General features: G+C 40.2%; 1 protein-coding gene and 1 long non-coding RNA gene across 2 annotated transcripts in view; one reads left to right on the forward strand and one right to left on the reverse strand.

Annotated features, from left to right (window-relative positions):
- Positions 1-9491: 9491 nt before the first annotated feature.
- Positions 9492-11961, reverse strand: LOC125113686 (uncharacterized). Its single transcript, XR_007131569.1, has 2 exons — positions 10930-11961; positions 9492-9697 (listed from the first exon to the last, which is right to left on the reverse strand). It is a non-coding gene; the product is annotated as an uncharacterized LOC125113686 (long non-coding RNA).
- The window catches only part of PDE4D (phosphodiesterase 4D), a 1473810-nt gene continuing 1469145 nt past the window's right edge, over positions 11297-15961 (forward strand). Inside the window, exon 1 of the mRNA XM_047756094.1 lies at positions 11297-11403. The gene's annotated coding sequence lies outside the window, so the exon portion shown is untranslated. The remainder of the gene's footprint in view (positions 11404-15961) is intronic.

The following is a 15961-nucleotide window of genomic DNA, read 5'->3' on the forward strand; positions in this document are numbered from 1 at the left end:
TTGTCATAAGGTCTTTCAACATCATCCTGGCACTGTGGGAGGCAGAGTCAGTGCTTTAAGCTCTGGGGACTCAACTTTGTTACGCTTTACTTCTGGCCAGTTTCCCCTAGCATGATGAGCTCTGCTCCGGAAGATGAAGAACTGCCATTTGCTGGTTGATTGCAAAACGTCACTTTATGTCTGGGGGCCTCGGTTTCCTTGGAGTGAGGGCATCTGTAGCTCTTATCTCAGCACAAACAATCTGTGAATCTGTGTTCTGCCTCTGCCTGTGTGTATTTGTCCTTCATTCCTTCCAGCCCCTGGTTCTGGGGATGTTCTTCCAGACTGTTCTTGGCCCCCTCTTCTCTTACCCAGATTTCTCTGTGCACAAGAACAAGATTACATTTGAAAGGATCATTGTTTCTTATACGATAAACAACTGTGATAAAGGAAGGACTGACCTATTTCAGAAGCAGACAACCAAGAAGCTTATGGCTTTCTCTTCCTTAGAATTAGCCAGTTTTTCTTCTTGGAACATGTTTTATAGAACTTGACTAATTCCTCTGGCAATACATGGCCAAAGTTTTCTGGGCTGTAGATCAAAGTCTCCGAGTTGTCCAGCACAGACAACGAGTACGCAGCAAGAGGCAGGAGAAAGCCTTTGCAATGAATTTTGGAATCTGACTCCAGTTGAATGAATTTTGGAGTCAGACTCTATAAAGCAGAAAAAGGATAGGCATAATTATCATGGAAGATGTTCATTATCACAGAATATTGTGTAGAGTTCCCTGGGCTATATAGCAGGTCTCTGCATGATAACCAGTTCTTGATGTCCTTCCCCAACTTCAAATCAAACAGGTGCCCTCCAGCTCTTCTTCCTCTCTAACACCATCTGTCTGCCTTCCTGGGAAAGTGAGCAAGAACTGGGCTCTTGGCAAAAACGTTGAGTTCTCCTCTGAAGCTCAGAACAAGGTGTTCTTCTCTGCTAGTGCATCCTCCTGAGAGTTCACACCATGTTGCCTTGTTTTTGTGGTTGACCCCCAGAGCTCTGCTACCAGCCCTGCTCTTTCCAGACCTTCTGTCCTCGCGGTGCTCTGGGCAGCTTCACCAGATGTAGCCCCTTCCACCTCCTTCTCTCCAACTTTCTTCAGGGCTTCCTCTGCCTGGATCATCTGCCTTCCACCCTCTCCTCTCAGATGTCCAGACTCTGGAACCTCAGAGTCCTTTAGCTTCCACTGATTCACTTTCCTCAAATATTCTTTTATTGGTCACCAATTTTATTCCTCCATATAATGCAGAAGGAAATGATCTATCTCCTTAATATTTAGAAATATTTGGGTGAATTTTCATGATATAAGAAGAAAGCAGCTCCTGAACATAAAAATGCACCTGAAGCTGAAGGGTTATGTTTTCATTATGTTTTAAAAGTCAGTTGTTGGAAATAGAGGGAAGGAAGAGAGCTGTGTAGATGGGGCAGCCATGGGACAACAGTTGTTCAGGCTGAAGAAGGGTGGACTTGTGGGGGTTTATTATACTGTTCTGTCTACTTTTATGTGTATTTGAGATTCGCTACAATAAAAATAAAAAAGGCTTTGTAATAAAAAAATTATCATGGAAGAAATGCAAATGACCCAACGCATTAAAAAAAAAAGTCTAACTTCTCTAATAATGAAATGCAAAAAAAAGAAAAAAAAAACCCAAAACAACAACAAAAACAAACCCCAAACACTCTTCCTTCCCCCTAGCATTTTGGCAATAAATGGTTAAACCTCGTGTACCTGTGATGTGAGGAAATGGGCACACTTGGGCAGCTCCCTAACACAACATTTTGGAGGGCAGCTGGGTGATATGCACTGAAGTGTAAAATGTATCATCTCTTTGTCCAGCAGCTCTCAGGGTAGGGGAAACTGGAAATAGCTTTGATATTCATCAATTAGGGTCTGGCTTGGACAATTATGATAAATACCTTCTAGGAAGTTCTGTGCAGTCAATAAAAGTGAGGATAAAGAGCATTACATATGATGTGGAGAATTGTTTAGTGGCACAAATTAAATGATCACATTTCTATAAAGTTATGTTAATAGAAATATGGGAAGTTTTCACTGAAGTCTTTTTTTGGGGGGGTGGGGGGCTGCGCTCGTGGCATGTGGAAGTTCCCAGTCGAATTGGAGCTACAGCTGCTGGCCTACACCATAGCCACAGTAATATGGGATCCACACTGCATTTGTGACCTACACCATAGCTCACAATAATGCCAAATCCCCCACCCTCTTAGCGAGGTCAGGGATTGAACCTGCATTCTCATGGATACTAGTCAGATTCATTTCTACTGCACCACAATGGAAACTCCTCACTTAAGTCATAACTGGTAGAATTTGAGGTTACTTTTATTTTCTTTTTTTGATGACACCTGAATAATGTGGAAGCTCCTGGGCCAGGGATCAAACCCATACCACAGCAGCAACTCTGAGCCATTGCAGTGACAACACCAGGTCCTTAGCCTGCTGTGCCACAGGGGAACTCCTACTTTCTTTCTTATTCAGTTTCCAGTTCTGCCACTTACCTGCTCTGAATCCTTAGGAAAACTAATTTAACCTAACTCTTGGTAAAAAATGAGGATAATAACACATACCAACCTCTCGGAGGTTACTGAGGGAACCAGGCAATAAAACACATGTCAAGCACCTAGGATGGTGTAAGAAAATTATCTGATTTTTTTCACATGGTTTTTATGTTACTTTAATTGTATGAGTACAGACAGCTCTGTTCCTATGCCCATGCTTCGAAGAGAGAAAGCTAAGTGGGCTTTGAATAGCTTCCATTGATTTAAATGCAGGAAGAGCCCTACTTCCAAATATGTGGAACAGTTTTTTCCTAAGGCTGCAGTCTGTCAGAAAAAGGCCATATTGAGTCATTGTTTTCTGAAGGCCAGAGAGGAGATTGAGTGACTGAGGCTGTTGGGCAGCCTAAAATAATATTGCATTCTTGTTATCCTTACACAGTTTAAGACCAAGTGATTTTGGATGGATCTCCAGCTTCCCTCTTGGTTTGGAAGAAGAAAGCTTTTGTTATTTATGTTCTTAAACAGAGCTTTGTCCTCTTCTATGGAGCATGCAAACTAAACAGAAGATTTCCTGAAGGGCCATCCTATTTACTAGGAATGACTCCAAGTGGTAAGTAGGCAGCGTTAGCTCCAACCACCTGTGGAGGTCCCGCATCAGCCACAGAGCAAAGTAGCCAAGACTCACCAAAGTCTAGCAGATTTACTTTTATATTATGCTAACGTTGGTGGACTCAACCATTTAAAAACATGCTATCTACATGGGGCCTGCTTTGGCCTACAGAGCAAATAACCTGGTATGGCTTTCTTTGAGGCAGAAAAATGAGCCAGTACTTGGAGGTACTTGGAGCCAGTACTTGGAGGCTTTTTCCTTTGGGAACAAGTGGTCCATAGACAATTGTTTCAAACACTGCTACGTTGCTGTTGATACTGTGGCATGGTAGTAATGAATGCTCAAGAGTTTCCATCAAAAGCTTGAGTTCTCCTCATGGTGCAGCCGAAATGAATCCCACTAGGAACCATGAGGTTTTGGGTTCCATCCCTGGCCTTGCTCAGTGGGTTAAGGATCTGGTGTTGCTGTGAGCTGTGGTATAGGCCAGCAGCTGTAGCTCCGATTGGACCCCTAGCCTGGGAAACTCCATATGCCACAGGGGCAGCCCTAAAAAGCAAAAAAAAAAAAAAAAAAAAAAAAAAGAAAAGAAAAAGACTAAGCGTTTTCATCAAAAGCTAATGGAGCACTAGAAGGATACAAATCAGGCTGTCTCTCTCCGGTGTCCCTCTTCTCATTTCCCTTTTCTTGCTCCAGGATCACTCTGGTCTTGCTACCACACTGCCACACCCCTCTGCAGTTTTCACTCCATAAAGGTCAGGTCTGAGAGGAGGACGTGAGGTTGGGATCAATGCTGACGTTTAATAATTATAGCTAGTAAGTATCAAGTACTTGTAACATGTCAGGTTTTGTGTTAAGGGGTCTGCATGTACTATCTCCATGCTTCTCAACTTAATCCATGATGACTGGCTTTAAAAGCACAGGTTGGGGAATGGAGGAGATGCCAATGAAAAGGCAGATTCCTAGGCTCTATTCTAGACCTATGAGAGGGGTCAGAGGTCTACCATTTTAGCAAGCACCTTAGCAATGCACATGAAGTTGAGGAGCCTCTGCATTATTTTTTAGAGCACATGGGACTCAAGTGCCATTTGCTTTTCTTCTACTGCTCTAATTTCTGTGCTTAAAAAAAAAAATCCTATGCACTGGGAGACATAGAGTGACCTATGCCCCTTAGTAGCTGGTGATTATGAATGTGTCCCCTTAGCCAGAGTGCTTTTGAGGCACCAAGCATTTATCTCTATTGTGGGAGAGTTAAAAACTGAGAAAAGTTTTCTGGACTGCTGGTGGCCTGTGCTCTGGATAGAGAGAAGGAAGACTCAGGGACCACAGAGGCAGGACTGGTGTGTGTGGTTGTACAGCTTGTGCACTGCCCAACTGGCTGTGCTTGCCTTGCACAGAGGAGTGAAAAGCTGGCATTCTCCTTGGCCAGGGTTCTGTGTGTTGGGCTGGCCCACTCCTGAGAGGGGAAGGTGACTGATGTGCTGGTGTGGTTCCCAGGACCCAGAAAGCCCTGCATGCCTTCTGCGTGGCTTTGTGGTCATGCTCCAGGGAGCCTGAAATGTTCAGTGTTATAAATTCTTTGGTTCTCAGGTTTATTTCTAGAAGGCCTCTGTTAACATGAAGGGCCACATTGGGGTTACTGCTGTGGTACAGTGGGTTAAGAATCTGACTTTTGGTAGATGCAAATTATTACATTTAGAATGGATAAGCAATGAGATCCTCCTGTACAGCACAGAGAACCATATCCAATCTCTTGGGATAGAACATAATGGAAGATAGTAGGAGAGAAAGAATATATGTACAGCAGATATTGGCACAATACCGTAAATCAATTACATGTTAACAAAAATAAAAAAATAAAAAAGAATCTGACTGCAGCAACTCAGATTGCTATGGAGGCTTGGGTTCTATATCTGGCCTGGTGTAGTGGTTAAAGGATCCAGCATTGCTGCAGCTCTGGCATAGGTCACAGTTGCAGCTTGGGTTCAGTCCCTGGCCTGGGAACTTCCATATGCTGCTGGCGCAGCTATTAAAAAAAAAAAAAGAGTGAAAAAAGAAAAGGGCCACATGGGAGATAACAAGATAACAGGGGCATTAATCTTAGTGGCACAGATTGGTTTAATTTGGTTGCTCTGAGGATGGCACACAAGAGGATTCACTTGGTGGGCAGGGAATTCAGGCTCTTTGGTGGAGGAAGCTGGGGAGAATAGGAAAACTATATATATATAAAAAAAATATATAAAAATATATATATATAAATATATATATATAAATAAAAATAAATATATATATATGTTTTTTAAGGTGGAAGACAAAGATGAAGTGGGAGAGGGGGTAAAGACAACTGGACCTGTGTCACAGTTCTGAAGATTCACTTCCAACTCACCATTTTTTAAATTCTCTAGCCCCACTACTCCCCCCATACTCCTCTCTGGTGGAGGCCCAGTGCCCAGTGACTGCCTCCTCAGTTGCAGGACTGGACTGCAGCCATACTGCAGGTAGCAAAGCCTCAGTGGCCTAAGTGGGCCTCAGGGAGAAACTTCATGTCCAACTCTATAGCATTGCAGTGTGGGGGTTGGGAGGTGGGGTGGGGGAGATAATCGCTGGCCTCTGAATCTGAGACCCACTTCCCTTTGCATCCCTCTGCCAGGAGCAGGATACTTAGGGTGCTAGTCAGATTTGTTTTGGCTGTGCCACAACGGGAACTCAGGAGCAGGATACTTAGAATAGAGACTTAGTTTAGCCCAATCAGCTCCCTGATGAGCCCCATGCAGAACTTTCGCACATGCAGTCATTTCTAGCAACCTGGGTGGGCTTCTTTATCACCTTGTTGAGACAGACCAGAGAGGATTCTTTAACTCTAGCAAAGAGGCTATCTGTGGTATTATTAAGTCTTTTTTTTATTTTTTTAAATTTTTTAATTTTTTTTGTCTTTTTGCTATTTTCTTTGGGCTGCTTCCGTGGCATATGGAGGTTCCCAGGCTAGGGGTTGAATCAGAGCTGTAGCCACCGGCCTACGCCAGAGCCACAGCAACGCAGGATCCGAGCCTCGTCTGCAACCTACACCACAGCTCACGGCAACGCCGGATGGTTAACCCACTGAGCAAGGCCAGGGACTGAACCCGCAACCTCATGGTTCCTAGTCGGATTCGTTAACCACTGCGCCACGACGGGAACTCCCTATTACTAAGTCTTAATGTTTGATTTCATATTGGATCTTGCAGCAAGTGCCCCCAATTTTTTAAAGCCTTTTTTTTTTTTTTCGAAACTGAAAATGTTCCCCAGTTTTCCCATTGGTTCTTTTCCCTTTCATGCTAATTCACGTGATAGGTGATACTGATTTACTAATTTACCCAGCGGGAATAAGTACCTTGCATGGGGAGGAGGTAGGTAGGAAGGAGAGGCTTTTCTGTGGTCTTAATGGTGGGGCCCACAGTTGGAGAAATGCATTCACAGAAGCACTGTGGTGAGAGAGCATGGGCTCCCCCTCACCTGTAGGCAGTTGGATGTACCTGGTGGGAGTGTGTGTGCACATGGAAGGAGATAAAGCGCAAGACCACTCCCGAGTGAATGAAGGAATGATTGCATGTACAAGTCTACGGTCTTTCCCTGGGGCAGCTGTTCCCTCACCAAGCAGACTGTTTTTTCTCTGCCCCTTCTTAGCAAGTTGAAGTTTCAGTTAATAATCTCCTACTCTGAGAAATCTCTCATCCTGGGAGGAAGGGAGATAATTGGCATCAGTGTTCTCTTATATTGAGGCTGAGTAGTCAGTGTGAATTCTAGACATGGTTCATGTGTTTGGATGATCAGCACAGCTGTTCGTAATGGGTAACCTATTTTTCCCTCCATATCTTTTTTGGTTAGGGTGCCGTGTCTAAAATTAATGGCTTCCAGTATTTTTTTGCCTTAATGCATGAATCTTTAAACTAGCCTGAACTTCGTACCCTCTCTCATATGAATCATATCTACTACAATTACCCCCTTCTGTGTCATTTCCTAGGTTCGTGTCCCTGTGTGAAACACTAAATGCAGGACAGAGTTGAAAGTGTCAAGTGATAACCAGGCAGAAAACCGACAGTTAACAGGCCCATCTCCTTGAGTTGTTATCTCAGAGGCTTTCAGGGGAAATCTTACTTATATAAATGTTACCTGAAATGAGATATGTGCTGTTCATAGATATATTTCACTGTATCTGGCTGTTCAGTAATTCATCTTCATTTTGGATAGTGTGTACATTTATTGCAATGAGCTTAATAACAATTATAATACAATGACAGTTTTCTATTAATGAATTCAGCAACAGGCCCAGTTCTAAGCAGGTGTTGCCCATTTATTCCTCACGCCAAGCCCTGGAAGTAGTTACTGTGGGTGGTACCACTTTTTATATGAGAAAACTGAGGCACAGAGCTCTTAAGTAACTTACTCTAAGTCCTCAGTTAAGAGTCAGGGTTGGGATTGGAACCCAGGCAGTCTGGCTCAGAATTTTTGCTCTCAATCTCCATGCTGTAATGCTTACCCATTGCTTGAAACAAAGAGCTGGTTGTAGCATCAAATATGAAGAATGAGACCCTTCAAGTTTTTCTCTTACAAAATGTAAGTAATTGCCTGTTTTTGTATGTGTATATATATATTGTTGCATAGCTTTTGAGAAACACTGACAAACAGTAAGATTAAAGAAATTTCTTAATACCTCATTGCCTAGAAGAATTTTGACTGTATGTGAGTGCAAAAGATTGTTGGTTAAGGTTAATTTTAAGTGTAATATGCTTTAGAATTTTGTCATACTCATTGTATGTTTCCACATGTTCATATTCTTAGGGAGACTGAATTAAAAAAAACAGCAACAAAAATTCCCCTGCCCCTTGTGCCAAAAACATGACTATGAGGTCTCTGTGCCCAGATGACGTGTTTTGTTATCTGAACCAAGAACATAAGCTTAATCCCTGCAGTGAGCACAGATTTAAGCTCTAGTACCTTTTTATTTAAATGAAAAATTTTATTTATTTTTGTTTTTTGAAGTGAACAGGCCTTCTTACTGACATTTTTGTAAGTAACTGCTTCTCTCTTGGTTTAGACCATAGATACTATCTCGAAGAGTTAGCATTTGAACTGTGTGCAGTTTTGTCCCAGAGACCTGGTCTGAGGTCTAGGGTTTCTTCAGGCAGAAATCCAGGGTTGTGAAAACAATGGGGCTTTTTATTCATGTCACCTGGAGGGCAGTTAACATCCTGCCACTCTCAGCTGGTCTGATACACTAACGTCAGGGGTGTGGGGTGGCCTGGACGTTTCTTAAGAGTTTTCTCATGAGTGACTCTGCCCACATAAACTGCAGGACCAGACAGATTAGTTTGTGAGCCTGAAATCATTCTTGGCCCAGGGTTCGTGACACTTTTCAGTCAACCAGAGCTGTTCTGATATTTGAGATTTGCTGATAGCTCTTGGTTCAGAAAAAGGTTTGCATTTCTGAGCTGCTTTTCTATGATGGGGATCATCTTAATTCTTATCTGTGAGATTGAGCTCAAGGAAATAAGTGAGAACTAGATTCAGCTGTTTGGGGACCCTTGTAGACCATGAGCCTCTTAGTGCCTGATGGGACAGCCAGCAGGTCTTAGGTGATGGTGATGACGGAGACGGTCTCTAGCCAGAACCTGCTAGAACAAGCCCTGATGAATTGACAGTGAGGCCTGCTATCAGACTTTAACACACTGCAATAACAACTATAGGCAAAAGAAGGTTAGAGTGTTGCTATGTATTCTTACATTTCCTCCTCCATTGCATTGTTTTCAATAGGGTATTGAAATCAAATGTAAACAGATAATTGGCTTAAGCGGGACTGTACTGAGATTACTTCCTTTGTTCCAGTGTGAGGTTTTCCCTGCTCTGTGGCAGCTCCAGGCACTAAATATCTGCCACCCCCACCCCACCGCCAAACTGCCCAGTAGCACATCTTAGGCTATTCTGATTATTATGATTATTGGAGGGGAAGGCCATACTGGTGTTTTAGAAAGCTCTCATCATGAATGCGTTTTAGGGTGAGCAGTACTTACTAACAGATGAACAGCTTGAAGTTGAACAAAACCTTTAGTGTTTGTAAGGGACAAGGATCCAGGGTGTGTATGAAACTTAGCTTTATGTTGACACAGGGAATGTACAGAAACCGTGGAAACTTCGAACTCACGGACTTGTAGGATGGTTGTTGGCTAGGGTCTTGGGTGGGGAGATGCATGCCTTCAAAGTTGTCGAAGTTTTCCTATGGAAATTTCTAGACACACGTGAATGACTTAAACACCTTAGAGTATTCTTGGTCTTGTCAGCTGACAAATGGAGACTTGAACATGGGTGTTCAATGGGATTTGAATGTAGTTTTATTCAGGGAAAGAGAAACAGGGCGTTCTGGGTGTTGAGGATGCAATGACATTACCGTAAGGGCTTGCTTTCCACTTTGGACTAAATAATCCATGGTATTGTTGAGTACAGGGCATCACAATTTTAACAGCCTGGCTTCCTGAGAAGTTTCAGTTCTAGCACAGTCACCATAGGCAGCAACACTGTTAAATAAACAAAGGTTTAATTAAATAAAAAATGCTTAAACAGAGCAAAATATTCCTCTGTGGCTAGTCACAAATTGGACAACTCAGAGAACAAATTGTGGAGGAATTGCCAATGGATTACTTTTTCTGTTCCCTGTGTACTGCTATGTTTTTCTTCTTGGTGTCAAGTCTCAAGTTGAATTCAGTCAATTATCTATACCAAACAAAACGTGCATCAATAGCTCTTCTGTTACTGTTGCTTCTATTTCATCACTAAACAAAGCTAGTTTCCATTCCCAGCTTCTTCCTTTGGGAGCATAGAGAACTGACAGTTGGATATTGTGGAGGTTCTGTTTTCACTTTGAAAGCATAATGACTGACTTAGTTATTTGAATGTTTATTACTACAATTTCTTTTTTGGTTGCTAATGTTAGACTTGCTGCAAAATTTCTTAAAGGAGGCACACCATTTGCTGAGGATTTTAAAGGATTTGTCATTAGGTAAAGTATGTCGAGTATCTAAGGGTGTGATGTTGGGGTTACCTGTGGGTCAATTCCATTTTTTTCTTGCTTTTCTATTTCAATCACTTCTTTAGACTTACAAATGCTTTACACAGATCCATTAAGAAGTACAAATTTGGAAGTATGGTATAGCAAGTAGTTGACGTAATTAATACTTCAAAATGTAATAGGAAATAAGGAAAATATTAAGAAGAAAACAAAAACCTGGGCCACACAGGGCTCTGCCAACCTGCTTTTAAGTCATTCTCTGCCCCAGCAATCCCACCAAGGTACATCCTGGTACATTCTTACTTGGCCTATGTGCCAAGGACCAGAGGAGCTGAACAATAACCTATCTTCCTAATTTACTTCCTGAGCACAGTTATTCCCTTTAAGACACAAAGAGTATGTAGCTGTACCCATTAAACCCCTTTTCACTCCTCCCCTGCCTGAGCTGCCCTTATGCTTGTTTCTGTGGGTAGATGAAAAGGCTGCCCATCTGAAAAGGTAGTTCTAAAACGGTTCTGGAAAATGATCTCTCTTCCTCCACAAATGATTTTGGTTTCAGGTTTATTTCAGGTACATTAAGCCTCCCTCAACTCCTACTTAATAACAAATGATCCTACAAAAGGTGAGAGTAGAAAAAGGTAAAATAAAATCAAAGCATACCTAACTGCCTGAGTGACTTAATGTCTATCATTTTGATTCTGCATTACTACTATTAAAAATTAAAAGAAAGATGAAAATTACCTTTGGGATTTTGCTGCCACATTTGCCCTCCGGGTTCCAGAGGTAGGTCGGTCCTTTCACGCCGGCAAGGTTGGGATTGCCAAGCCATAAAAGATCTTGCTTCAGGTGAAGTTGCATTTTCCTGAGTCCTCTTCCTTCAGACAATGAAACTGCGATTTTTCTCTGGCCTTGCAAGGGAAAGGGATTCCAGATAAGCTGATTGTTGTGTAGAATATCTCATCTTTGTTGTTCTAGTGCAGCCCTTTCAGCTTTCCAGAGCCAGTTAGACTTGTTATGAGGAGCTAAGTGATTGGCTGGATCTGGGGCTCAGTTTCATAAATTATAGCTCAGCGTACGAGAAGCACGAGTCCTATAGTTGCTGTAGTCCAGAGGCCTGTCAGTTCCTGTTTTAACGCATATGTAGTCGTAATTGAGTTCTAACACGGCCTTGGATGTTTCTGTCCTAAATAGCTGACATTGCATCTTCAAGACTGTGTGAGTAATCCTGACTTTTTTTTTTTTTTTTTAACTCTGTAAATTAATTACATGCCCTGAGAGGGAGTGATTGTGATTAGAAAATACTGAAGTAGCAGATGATTCATTTTCAAGGTGCTGTTCTCTATGTATCAAGTTCAATGCAATTAATCGTAAAGCTTCTCAGACCTGGCAGGGTTATTCCAGCTTTTGGCCATGAATCACAGTCAAGCTGCATTTTCAAGGAGGCTGTTCACTGCATTTGCCAGCCCGGTTTGTTTTGTGGGGTCAGGAAAGTGATAAAGGTCCAATAGGAGCAGGTTAAAACAGGCTGTTGGTGACAAAGCAACGGCTGAGAGCCCTTGAGTCAGGCAAGTTTCAAGATTTCCCACCCCCCAGGGTCCACAGCTGGGAGGGCTCAGCTCATGATAGGCAGTCCTTTAGCAACCCAGGTGCACAGCAGTTAAGAGCACAGAAGGAAGAGAAATGTGAAATGACAGTTATACTTTGCTGTACTGTCATCTGAAGCTGAACTAAATCATATTCTGGTTCTGTTGATGTGGTAGCGAGCTGGATGAGAAATCCTTGGCTCGATATTTTAAAAAAGCCTTTCAAGAAGCATGTTAAACACACACAGACAACAACCGTAACGGAAGAAAGTATGTGGATTGGAATGTGTGGTTGGAGCGGATCAAATTATCCCAGGGAAGCCGTTGTTAGGTTTGTGTAATTGCTGGGGGTGACTTCTGTTGCTAACCAGGTTGAAGAGAAAGCTGGAGCAGATTGAAACGAGAAACTAGGAAACATCAGCGTTTTATTACCTTCTATAGCATACACTGCAGGATAGAATTAATACTGGGTATAGATTGGTGAGTGTAAGCAGTTCACTTTTTATTTTTAAAACATTATCGATTTCTCCTAGCTTATTATGAAAATTGGGCTTTTGTCTATGGAGTTAATATTGAGAAATAATTTTTCCTTCTCCCAAATAACCTTTATACTTTTTTTCTCAATATAGCACAAAGCTAGGTAATTTCTTTTTATTTGGCGTTGTTTTCCAGTTTGCTTTTTGTCTAATTTTTCCTCTTTAGATTTGCCGATATTAATGTATATATTTGTGCTGTGTATAATCTTAAGCATAAATCACTTGAAGAGTTTTTAAAACCATGGGTTTCTGTGGCAAATATAAACTTCTAATACCTAGAGTACTTGGCAATTCCTGTAAAAATGTTATTTTTATACCAAGAGCAGTTTTTATTTGGTTGCACCTATTTAAAGGACTGACATGATTTAATCCGTAGGAAAAGAATAGTAGTTGTATTTCTGTAAAAATTTTATGTTTTGGTCACACCGGACATGCTGTTTCATTGTTAAAAGATTTTTGCCTTCTAAAATATGACCCCTTTTAGGTCATACAAATGGATGAGGTTTGTAAAAGGAAAGAAAAATAATTAACATAGAATCCTTTTCTCTATCAGCCAAATGTATGTAAAATAGTTTTAAAAAGTGTAATTGTAATATATTCTTTCAGAAATGCATTTACTTTATGGAGAAACTTTGTTTCTTTATTGAGATAGAAGAGCGAGTTCATTTCTTGAGTTGTTAGAGCTGTGGACACTAATAGCAGTAGTTGACATTGCTCTACATTCCTAACGGAATGCAAGTGGAGGGAAGAGTGCATCTCTTGAAGGACTATAATCTCACCCCTCAAGGAGGTGTGGAGCTCAGATCAGCTGCGCATCCAATTCAGAAAGTGTTTAGAGCACGGCTCAGGGCAGTTCTAGTGAGAGTCTAGACACCATGCCTTGGTGCTTCTTCCAGGACCTTCATCTCTTCACTTCTTGCTAAAAAGCTGCTATCACATCTCTTTTTCATGAAAGGACAGGATATTAAAAAAAGAGTAGAGGGGAGCCAGGTGCCCAGTGGACAGGTGTCCATGAGCCAGGTGTTGTGAAAAAGGGAAATACTTCCCAAACAGCAGTAGCTCATCTTTGTTCCCTCTACTTCTCTTTATTTCCTATAGCCAATTTTGTCTAAGTGTAGACATTCTTTTGCAGATAAGGTTCTATGAAACTATGCATATCTGCCATAAACAGATGGATTTGACAAAAGATGTATCCAAGAAGGAATGTTCGTGATGTAATACTTGAGAAACCTTCCTGAATACAAATTGGCTTTTGGAAACTATTAGCACTACCTAGTAAAGCAATGACGTAAATCCAGATTGAAAAAAAATTCTTGATTGAATTACATTTTCCTGTGTTTCATATGGTGAATTTTGCTTTTGGAAGGGCTTGCTTGTCTCTGAGACTTTTTTTTCCAGATATATATATATATATATAGGACTAGGACTAATCTCATTGCTTACTCTTGCTGAAGAATTTAATTATTTTTAGCTGGCATTTTCAAAAAACTTGCTGTTCCACCTGGAGCATGTTTTAGAGAAAGCAGAGCAAAAGAACAAAATGAAACAAACACTGTCCTCCATCCCCAACACATCAGAAAGAGGTAAATGCTTTAGATTCGGATGATTCCCTCTGTTTACAGAGCTTGACACTACCCATTGGAAGAGGAGGAGTTTTATATAATTGCAGAATTTTTCCATTTTAATTATATAACATATGCGTGTGATACAATTCCACATTATATTAGTTACTGGCCAAAATTTTGTCTCTCTGATTTCCAAGAAGTAGAATAGTGTAGCAAATCATGGGGTCAGTGAAATCATAGTCATTACATTTCTCCAAGCCTCAGTCTCTATGTCTGTAAAATGAAAATAATGATGTGTGTCCTGGTATTTCACTGTTTTGGTGAATATCAGAAGCATGATCAGAAAGTGCTTGTGAAAGAACATTTTAATTCTTTGTACATAGTGATGGACTGTACAATGATACGTTATTATTACAGAAGTTCATAGCACTAGTTAGTTTTCTTTACTTCTAAAAGCGTTTCCAGTATTGGGCAAGTACTTAAAGCAAAGAAAGTCTTTACTGTTCGATCTTGAAAAGTTAAAGGTTTTCATCTCTCTGTTGTTTGAGTATTAAAAATACTAAAAATATGGATGGATCTAGAGATGATCAAAATATATGAAGTAAGTCAGAGAAAGATAAATACCATATCACATATGGAATCTAAAAAAAATTATAAAGATGAACTTAAAAAACAGAAACAGACTCAGACAAAAACAAACATAAGAGTATCAAAGGGGAAAGGTGGGGCAGAGGAATAAATTAGGAATTTGGAATTAGCATATACACACTACTATATATAAAATAGATATTAACAAGGACCTACTGTATAGCACAGGGACTTACACTCAATATCCTTTAATAACCTATATGGGAAAATAATCTGATATAACTGAGTATATCTGAATTATTTAGTGTAACTGAATCACTTTGCTATATACCTGAAGCTAACACAACATTGTAAATCAGCTATATGCCAAAGTAAAATAAAAATTAAAACAAATACCAATAGGGTTACTGTGACAATAAAAGTGGTTATTAAATGTGAAAATATATTTAGTAAGCAATAAAAGTGGTTATTAAATGTGAAAATATATTTAGTAAATGTCTAAGTGCCATGTAAATGTTACTTATGACAGCTATTATTAGTATATTAATAAAAGATATACATTATCAAGTAAAATGTTTTTTTAATAAAGTATACTCGATTTTAAATGATCAGTTTTTAAAATGGAAAATATCACAGACATTTCTTGCTGATTTGTTTGATTAGCTTTATAAGCTATGTCGGCTTCCCTCAATGGGGTAGATTTTCCTGTTTTGTAAGCTGGTGCCCTAATGTTCCTTCCATTTAGATATAGCACTAAGCCAGTAGTCAGATAAGCATTCCCTCACAGTCTGCATTTAGAACTGTTAATGACGAGGTTTTAGAGGGCATAATTGCCTCACAGGAAAAAGTGAGTTAGAAAACTTTGACAGATGTTCCTGGACTTTTTATTCCTGTTTTGGCTCTATTTATATTAAGGGAATAATCATGTATGTTAAGGTGATGTTTATTCCTAGATCTTTTCATCCCAGGAATAAAATGAATGGTTAAAATGCCTTTCTGAATGCTGTAGAAATTTCAGTCAGCAGTTTTTAATCCCAAATTTTTAACTGGTTGTACTTGGGAAGGTCATTATGCTTTTTGGTATATTGGCCATGAGAGTGTTATACATTTTGCCTGCTTGAGTGCACTGTTAAGAGTTTGACTTTTTTTCTAATAGTGCTATTAGGAATAATAATAATATTATTATTATTCCTAATAGAGCTCTTGGTAAGTCTGGAGCAGTTCTTCCACTATAGAATATAATTTTTTTTTAGATGAAACCATACTGGAAGCACAATAAGTAAAACAAATAAAAATGAAATGAATCTCTTCCCTTTCTCCACATCCTTGCCAACACTTGTTATTTGTAGTCTCTTTGGTGATAGCCATTCTGACAGGTGTGAGGTGATTATCACATTGTGGTTTCAATTTGCATTTCTCTGATGATTAATGATGTTGAATATCTTTTCATGTGCCTGTTAGCCATCTGTATATTTTCTTTGAAAAATTGTCTATTCAGCTC

The sequence above is a fragment of the Phacochoerus africanus genome, chromosome 1, assembly GCF_016906955.1.
Source record: "Phacochoerus africanus isolate WHEZ1 chromosome 1, ROS_Pafr_v1, whole genome shotgun sequence".
NCBI lineage: Eukaryota > Metazoa > Chordata > Mammalia > Artiodactyla > Suidae > Phacochoerus > Phacochoerus africanus.